This window comes from Haliotis rufescens, unplaced genomic scaffold (assembly GCF_023055435.1).
Source record: "Haliotis rufescens isolate VD_foot unplaced genomic scaffold, xgHalRufe1.0.p SCAF_68, whole genome shotgun sequence".
NCBI lineage: Eukaryota > Metazoa > Mollusca > Gastropoda > Lepetellida > Haliotidae > Haliotis > Haliotis rufescens.
Genome location: NW_025964359.1, coordinates 857,140 through 866,759, shown reverse-complemented (window position 1 = coordinate 866,759; position 9,620 = coordinate 857,140). Strand labels below are relative to the sequence as shown.

At 40.4% G+C, this 9,620-nt stretch overlaps 1 long non-coding RNA gene across 1 annotated transcript; it reads right to left on the bottom strand.

Moving 5' to 3' along the window:
• Positions 1-6,428: 6,428 nt before the first annotated feature.
• LOC124146106 lies at positions 6,429-9,098 on the bottom strand. The gene is made up of 2 exons (XR_006862636.2): positions 8,748-9,098; positions 6,429-7,593 (listed from the first exon to the last, which is right to left on the bottom strand). It is a non-coding gene; the product is annotated as an uncharacterized LOC124146106 (long non-coding RNA).
• Between the last annotated feature and the right edge of the window lie 522 nt (positions 9,099-9,620).

Sequence of the window (9,620 nt, the reverse complement as noted above, 5' to 3'; positions counted from 1 at the left end):
TTGCTGGTCCAGTCCTGTGACAAGAATCTACAGTTCCAAGACAATATGTGTGCTAGTGGTCTCATGACCAACTTGTAGATGATGTGATCAGTGTTTGTTGTCTAGTGATCACATGAAATATTTGTCATTATGTCATAATGATATTATTTTCTATTACCTGTTGACATGGTATTTGAGCTGTGACTTTTCAAAAAGTGCCATCATTCTTTGAGGCCTTTATACCTGATCAAATGTCGCAGGTGTGCGACTGGTAATACCCACAATGCCTAGTGCCACGGAGGCAACAGAAGAAGCTGATGCAATCTCCCATTTCATACTAAGTTATTACATTGCTGCCAGTGGCAGCCTGATTGATTGATTGATTGATGGACAGGGCTGGCAGGTGTGATTGACACCGTAGATGTGTACAAATTGACGGTGAATGAATAGCCAGCCAGTGCTCAGTTGGTGATAAATAAGTTCTGTTTCAGGGATATTGGATCATAGATATGCATTGTCATGATACTGCATAGCAAATTGTACGAATCTTGTTTATAAATATTGCTTTTCTACATTACCATGTTGTACATTTTGATGATGATGATGATGATAATAATGATGATGATAATATGCTATTTGGTTGAAATAATGAAAAATCTCACATATAACAAACTAATGAAATAAATTTACATCTTCATAAACATGAAAGGAATGTTTGTGTTATTGTATAGCAAGCCGGCGGGTATCACAGTGGATGAGGAGGTTGTAAGTCCTAAACATTTCAACATTGGCTCTTCCATGCCAACTACCATTGCTGAACAGTGCCTTCTTCAGCAACAACACATACCAGTGGGAATTCAAGGGCAGTTAGGGGGCAAGGGCGGCCCAGTTGTCTTAAGGCACCGCAATAAGCTGTGCAGAGTTGCATCCATTGGGCATGTCAGAAACCTAGGATCATGGGTTTTAATCCCAGTTCGTCCCTGATTATGTTTCTAGGACTGTGCACACCATACCTGTGCCTGTGGGTTTCACCAGAGTGGTATAGTGAGACCTGCGTCACTTCAGGCTTTCCTCACACATTGAGCTGACACTGTGATACAACTAAATTACTGTTGAAAGTGGTGTTAAACCCAACTCACTAAATCACTCCGGGGCAGAAGAATTCCCAAAGTCCCAATGCTACAACATATGAGGATTTTCATGACCTGGCTGATGGCATGCCAGGCACCCTACCTTAACAGTGTGGCTACTGTGAAATGGCTTGAACATCGCTGACTGCGCTGTGAAATATTCACTCACTCACTTGCTCAGGAATAACATACACAAACATGATCTGGTAATGATTGTTTACTGATATGATGCACAGGTCTGTAGGAATATTGCTCCACTGATAAGTCTCCATCTGTCTGACCATACACCTTTGACATTGGAGACTCTGGTATTGTGTGTGTTGGTGACCTACATTTCTAAATGTGGCCTCATTTAGCCGTCCCAAGTGGCAGAGCCAGTCATACCCACACAATGAGATATCAACATTAATGCTCATGAATGGGTATAGAATTAAGGAACTGAGGTGTTGGGTACCGGACACATTCATGAAACCTCACACCATAGCATCCTCTATCAAAAGTTAGCATCGTGTTTAAAGGGAAGCAACTCTTCTGCTGCTGACTGCATATCTAAGGATTCAGTGTATTGTCTCCTCTTCACTTTTTCATTATTTTCTTGTTTAACGCCGCACCAAGCAATATCTAATTAATCAAGTCTGGACCAGACAATCCAGTGATTGACATTATGAGCATCGATTCTCGAAACTGGCATACGATGGCATGCATCAACCAAGTCAGCGAGCCTGACCATCCGATCCCGTTAGTCGCCTCGTACGACAAGCATAGTCGCCTTTTACAGCAACCCGGATCTTCACGGGTCTCTCCCTCTTCAGACATGGTTAGTGTTACAAGTCATCTTATCTAATTCATTCTGACAGTGAACCTATAAGTTGTTTTGTGTCTGAATTAAAAAATCACACTCTTTTTCTACCATCTTGGATGTCCACATATTTTTTTGTCTAACCCAAGTTCTGACTGAGTCTGTGAAACGAACAAAATACATATATGTTTAAAGATCTTAAAAGTACTTTTCACATGAAAGGTACTCGGTTTATTTTTGCAATATTTACATGCGCGTGTATCTATACACCTCGAGGCAAATTAAACACTTACTCTATCTGACAAATAAACATTTGGTTTTCTTTACAAAGTATCATTCTCATATCAAAATGCAAAACCAGGAGACCGATAATCTAACATGTTATGAAACCCGGCCATGGCAATATTTAGTTGACTACTTCTTTTTCTAGGTGTATAGATATATTAACACGCTAGTAAAAACAGAAAAGCAGATAGAACGGATGCTGACACGCATTGACAACCGCATAATTATGTTTTCAAGCATCAGACATGGTGTTTTTGTGCGTTCAAAATATCTCAAAATACATTGAATGAGATTCGAACCCGAACGACAGCTTAATTTGATTTTTGTGGCCATTTTGCCTCATATTACAAAAATAGGATATATGCGTTTTCAAAGGGTTTCAGTCTAGAAATATTACACTGTACACAACACGACAAGGGGACCGTCGTAGAAGTATTCATTGACAAGTGCATGGACATCATGTTTTTAGTAATTGAAACAAAATAGTTTAATCGGACTATGAAATAAAACTATACAAGTGTTGGTTCAATTTGGGACCAGCCCACAGGCGAAACAGACCCTCATGTATAAGTGTACCAAGGTACAACGTTAGTTACATTGGGAAAAGAAATAGAATTATATAAGGAAGTTTCGTTTCAGTATGGTCAAATATTGGGACCAGCCCAAATGACAACCAGGTCGACATCACATGCATGTAGACGGGTATTAAGTTACATTTATCTCATGAATGAATCTTTATCACTGATCTTTCAACTACACACACACACACACACACACACACACACACACACACACACTATAGATATACTGTATTACTCTATATTGCTTAAACGGATACGGGAGGTAAGGATTTATATCCATGCTCTCTATTGTCCTTTCAGTTGTTCCTGAGCCATGATAAACCCGCCTTCCGTACAACAGTTCACTGTTCCAAGTGTCAAGAGAGAAACAGCGTGCAACTGTAGGTCAAGACACATATACTTTGTGTCCCCAGCTGTACCTTGCTTTATATTCTGTTGGTTCTCGTGGTATGTACACCTTCGTGTCTCCAGAACATCTCACGAACATCGAGTTGAGCCTCGCCTCCGGTACAGCGGTTTAAAGTTCCAAGTGTCCAGACAGAAACAGCGTGCAACTGTAGGTCAAGACGCATACACATTGTCCCCAGTTGTACTTTGCTTTATATTCTGTAAGAGTCTCACTCCATTGGGTTTTCGTGTCTCCAGAACATCTCCCGAACATCGAGTTGAACCTCGCCTCCGGTACAGCGGTTTACAGTTCCAAGTGTCCAGACAGAAGCAGTGTCTGCCTGTGTGACCGAGATACATGTACGGGAAATCCCGAGTCGGCTTTTCGACTGTTCTTTTCTCTGTAACTTTAGTCACGCCAAGCTGAACAGTCTGACCAGTCCACATATTCCACGAACCGAGTGACATCCCAGCGCTGTCTGAAGTCGTTTTGCAGACACTGTTGTTTTCTGAGAACGACCTTATGCACGTGGTGTTTCTAGCAGAAGACGTCAATCTTACGTTTTTCGCTTCAAAAGCAGGTGTTATGTTGACGCCCATTGTGCAATGTCTATAGACGCGTCAGTAACTCCAACCTTAGATATTACACTTATAGTCCTTTTTCAACAGCAAATAACACCACCTGCTTATTATTATTGTTTGGATATCTCAGTGTATTTTCAGAACACTTCCTGGCACAGATTTTAAGTTCATAAAATCAACTTAAACAGCATAGCATGGTGCTAAATCAGGACTTGTAGATTCCAGACAACGACGCCTTGCCAGTTGGTTAATCACTCCGTGTACGCACCTCTGCACTGCATGTGTCTGCTCTCACAAGATAGTTGTTCCCAGGCGCGCATCAACACCACCAACTAATGTTTCATTGATCGGCTAACCTTTAAATAGCCTGGTGAGCTGACGTGCTGTGGACGTCAAACAGTCATGTGACTGGGAGATACCGCCTAGAAACCTGTCGTAGCATGTATACACTATAAATAGCTTCTTACTTATACATGTAATAGTTAGAAGTCTCGAGTCAGCATATATACCGCGAAGGATTTCCCTCCACGAATAACTATTAGAGCATTCAATCCCGCGAAGTAAACGAAGGTCAGTTATGGATTGGCTCTACGCAAGGTATGATATGAAGAAAGATGTTAGCCTACAGTGATAGAAATAACAGTTTTAGTCCACTAGTCCTTTATCATGACAACATATAGCAAAGCCCATAAAAAGGGCAAATTTCTACTAGTCCTTATGATACCTTTACTATTGGTCAGTTTGGCAAGGACTACAGGACTAGTGCCAATTTCTAACGCTGACCTAAATTGTCGATTAGGTTTGTCGATTTTAATTTTATCACAAAAAATATTACAGTTGTACCATTGAAGATTAAAACGTATTTCATGTCAAGCAGAAATTCAGATTATTAAAACTCGAACCTGGAAGAATATTAAGAATAATTCAACAGTCCAACATATGTTATAAGCGTTTGGGTAGTTTAGTGGTTACAACCATCCTTCCTCACACCGAGGACCTGGGTTCGATTCCCCAAACATGTAGGTGAAGCCCATTATTGCGTCTTCGCCCGGATATGGCTGGAATATTAATGAAAGCGTCGTAAAATAAAACTCACTCACTATAAAATGTACTGCAACATTCCCAGACTGGGGGGATGTCTCAACTTTAATAGTGTGTCCAGTTAGTCTCCGATTAATACACCCGGCTTTGAATGGTTACTTATTCTAACCAACCTTTTCTCTCCAAAGGGTCAATATTCTCATCCATAAACATCCGACCAGGTTAGAATTGAACTAATATCGTAAGAGGCAACTTGGTTGATGCATGTCATCGTATCCCAATTGTGAAGACTGATGATGGTTTTTCAGGTCCAGACAGGACTATTTACAGACAACCCTCATGTTGCTCGAATATTGTTGAGAGCAGAGTTAAACAATAAACAAATATAAACGTCCATGGCAATAAGCAGGACTGTATACACATCACAAGACACGTAATAAAGTTTCTAAAGATATATTTATTGTGTTAATATTCTCTTTAAAGAAAAGTAGATTGATATCAATAGTGTTTAATCAGCATAAGAGGTGAACGTTTACAGTGCACAGCAAGCCTTCAGTAACTTGTTTTAAGTCCCCAACTATGTGGATATATACAGATGTATCTGCGAAAACAACTATGATGGGGAAAATCAGTGTTTTATATGCGTTACAAGATGCTTATACTGTTAAGCATTTGCTATGTGTTTGTTTTGAAGTTATTGAAATCCACGTACGCGCATTCTTTTAAAGAAATACTCCAATATTGACATGTTTTATGTTCAACATTATTTTTTTTTATGTGGCCTCCTCCTCCCCTTTAGCCACCCTTACCACCCGCTATAGATTAAAACCTCCTTTTCACATTTCTCAAGTTGGTAAGTCATCAAATGTTATCTTATCCTATCGTATTATTATTAAAACTGTCTAATGCTCGTAAACTATCATTACCCTTTATAGTTTAGTTGATTGATTGTTTGTTGTTTAACGCCGCACTCAGCAATATTCCTGCTATATGACGGCGGTCTGTAAATTATCGAGTCTGGACCAGACAATCCAGTGATTGATATCATGAGCATCGATCCACGCAATTGGGATCGATGACATGCATCCACCAAGTCAGCGAGCCTGACCACCCGATCCCGTTAGTCGCCTTTTACGACAAGCATAGTCGCCTTTTGTGGCAAGCATTGGTTGCTGAAGACCTATTCTTCCCCGGATCTTCACGGGTATATAGTTTAGAATAATCCAGTCCCTTCATAACACTACTTTTAATTAAAGATTCCTCTTACTGAATGACATAAGATATTTCTTCCATTATTTTGAGAACTACAATATATTGTGATAATGTAATTTATTGAACATTCTCTTTATTTAACTATACATGATGTAGGACACATGTCCTTCTTAAGTATACTTTAGAATAACTATTCGATTCTCAACACAACTTTTAATCAAGAATTCCTCATTCTGAACCGTATGTGATATTTTGAAAATGTATTATTTTTATACATTTCAATGTATTATGATAGTGTCATTTATTGATTATACTCATGTTGAATATACACATATGGCGTGAGATGTATTTCTTTCTAAATTGTCTTTCATGGTATCTGCAAACATTAATCATTTATATATTTCAACTAATGGTTCCTCTTACTGTATGATATATTATTTCTTCATTTATTGAATATACTCAAATATGAACTACGCAAGCTACATTTCCCTCCTAACCGTCTATCATATTTTCAAATATAACTATTCGAATAATTTGTTACATAGATAACCTTCATATTGTATCTGCTTATAATCTTAGTTTCTGAAAGATAAAATCATATCAGGCAAGTATGATAATTTCAGTTGACATGAAAATGTGTTGACATGGGCTAAATGCTGGCCAGGGGGGTGTGGGCGTTGGTGGGTGGGTAGATGGGTAGGCTTCGGGGCTGAATGGAACGCAAGGTCGCCAGGGTGTCATGAGATAAGCATAGATCGGCGTTGGTAGAGGAAGGGAAAATGACCGGACAGGGTTGGAATGTCTGCTATGATCTAATGAAGAATCATAGAGGAATCAGTATTGGGGTGGCCTGAGTGCAATGACAGAGTATGACTTTATATGGATATAACACAATAAGAATGAGTATGTACAATGTATGGAATATGGGCTCAACAGAATGTTTTACTGATACCTGTTGAACCAACTTACCAGTCAACCCACTTACTGACACTGCCTCTTTAGAGGCAATCCATCATCATCACCATCATCATCTCTCTTCCTCTTTCTGTCTGCCACATCCCTGATGACAAGCATGGATCCAGTCACAGGAGAGTAGTTGAAGGAGCTGCAGCATGGGGTCTCAGTGAGCGGGGTCTCAGAACAGCTGACAGATGTAGCAGGGAGGAGGAGGTCCGTGAAGCTGATGGAGGGGCTGGCTGGGTTGGAGAAGGAGGTCCACTGGTAGTAGGGCAGGTCATGGTAGAACAGGGTCTGCAGATTGACAGACTGGGAGGGAGAAGGCTGGAATGGGTTGGTGAAGGCCTGTGCTGATTTCTCATCGCATGAAGATGAGCTGGCAACAGAAATGACAGAGTGTGATCTGATGGAGATGGCATTCTCAGAGCTGCTAATGGAGATGACGCTCTCTGAGCTGCTGATGGAGATAACACTCTCTGGGCTGCTGATACTGATGATGCTCTCTGACTGATGAACAGACACAAGACTGGTGGAGCTTGTGGTTTGGCTGAGCTTGTCATCGCTGTAGCTAAGGCTGAGATCAGAACAGCTGTCAATGCATCTTGGGCTGAGGCTGGTGGAGCTTGAGTCAGGTGTTACTCTGAAAAGAGAGGGACCAAAGACAAAGCTGGGATAGTCAGGGTAGAGGAAGCTAGCCTCAGGGCTACCATGATAAGATCTTCCAGACAGCTGGCTCAGCTCGGAACTGCTAGGGGTGGGGTCCAGATCAAATGATACCTCCGAGGAGGAGGTCCTGCTGGAACATGAGGATGGGAGAAACTGGTTGGACAAACTCGGGGCAAGGTCATTGAGGCTAGAGGAGCTGGAGGAGGGACTAACTGGGAGGGAGGAGGCACTCCAGCTCTCGATGGGGATACCAAGGCAGGGGTCGTCTGGGTACATCATGGTTGATGTCTGCAAATCACAAGAATTGTTGTGAAAAATGTTTTGAATCGAGTGACTGTGTGTAAAACATTTTTTTTTTCAGGATGAATTTGAAAAATTGGGAGTTTAATTAGAATATCATCTGGAATATTCCATCTATGTACGTTTCCTTATTTCTAAGATCCTTCAGTTATCAACATCAGTCTCAAAATTCTAGTCATCTAGGTAAAAGCAAGTCGTATTGTCGCCTCGCTAAAATAACAGGGTGTTTGGGGGCTTGCCCCCCACTCAACGGCTTGCATTAAATGCTTTTGTAAAGCCTATTTTTCAAATAGTGATGCTGTCGGTGCGGCTTTATTAGTAGCATCAAACAAACATGGCGGATAGGTTTCCTGTATAATGCATGTGTTCCTTTGCATAATTTCTAAAAGCGCCAGAAATCGGAAGTTGCAAGTTTGGAGTTGAAATAAGATAGCTCATTTACTATATCTCCAAATAGCATAATAGGCTTGTAGTATAGGCATTCTAACTCCACTCGTTCTCGAAACTTCCAATTCCTGTAGTGAAAGGGACATTATTGTGACCCAATTTAAAAGTCGGGTGTTAGGCCTGGAATAAACGTCCGGGGTCTTTGTTATCGAGTATTCCTGTATTCCCGCATAACTTAAGAAGGCTTCTTACATTTTCTGATTGCACGTAAATCTTATGTATAAAGTTACAGATTTTTAAAACTATACTGAATTTAGTCAAAATGGCTACCTGACGATACTCATGACGGAGACGCCCATTTGATAAAGATTCAAATAGTCGAAAGAACGGTTAAATATTACAAATAAAGTGTTTCAGAGTGCAAATGAATAAGTAACTTACCTGCAGGCGACAAGGAAACACTTGGGTGAGGCAAACACAGTCGTAAAATGACGGCAACAAATCGCAGTGTATAGCAACAAGACTCTTCAAGCAAAATGAAGGACTCGAAAGAAGATCGTTAGCAACGTCTTACCAAATTCATACACATGAACATAGGGCTTTGTAATTTCACTATGTGTGCTTGTGGCAGCTTATAGCTACGGGTAACAGTATTCAAACAATATTAACTATTGGGATATGATTTCAAGTATTCCATCAATTATCATTACCATAAAAGTATCAGTGAAACATGAATCCGGGAAACATTCTTAGCAACGTGATACCAAAATGGCGTCTGTTTCCATAAAGGGAAGTAACTCTTATCTAAGCAATGGATTTGTCTGCCCTTGGTAACATTCGGTTACGCTCGGCTTATTTCGCTACCTACACAATGATTCACAAGAACCAAATGCAACAATGTTATGTAACTGTAGCTAAACCCAGAAAAAAACAGTATCGCCGACGATTACCGTATGTTATGGTTGTGAACGATTTACTGTGAACTATGATCAACTATATTATACATCTGGAGCAGGGCGTGTCCATGACTCTACTGACGTAAACAGCTGCGCATCCTGCATATTTGGGAATATATCGTTATTCAGTGTTTCCCTTTAAGTAATTGTTCAAAGCTTAAGTACATAGTTCCTTCCTATAGCAGTGTCAAGATCCCCAGTTCTTATTAAAGTTAGAGTCAGCCTGATTAAACCACCAAATAGATTATTTACACGCACAAATATCAAATCAAGTTGCGTGTTAAACCAATCGGGGCTCACTTCCGTTGCACGAGTTTTCCATGCGCGTTAATTCAACTCCACGAATGCCAGCAGACGT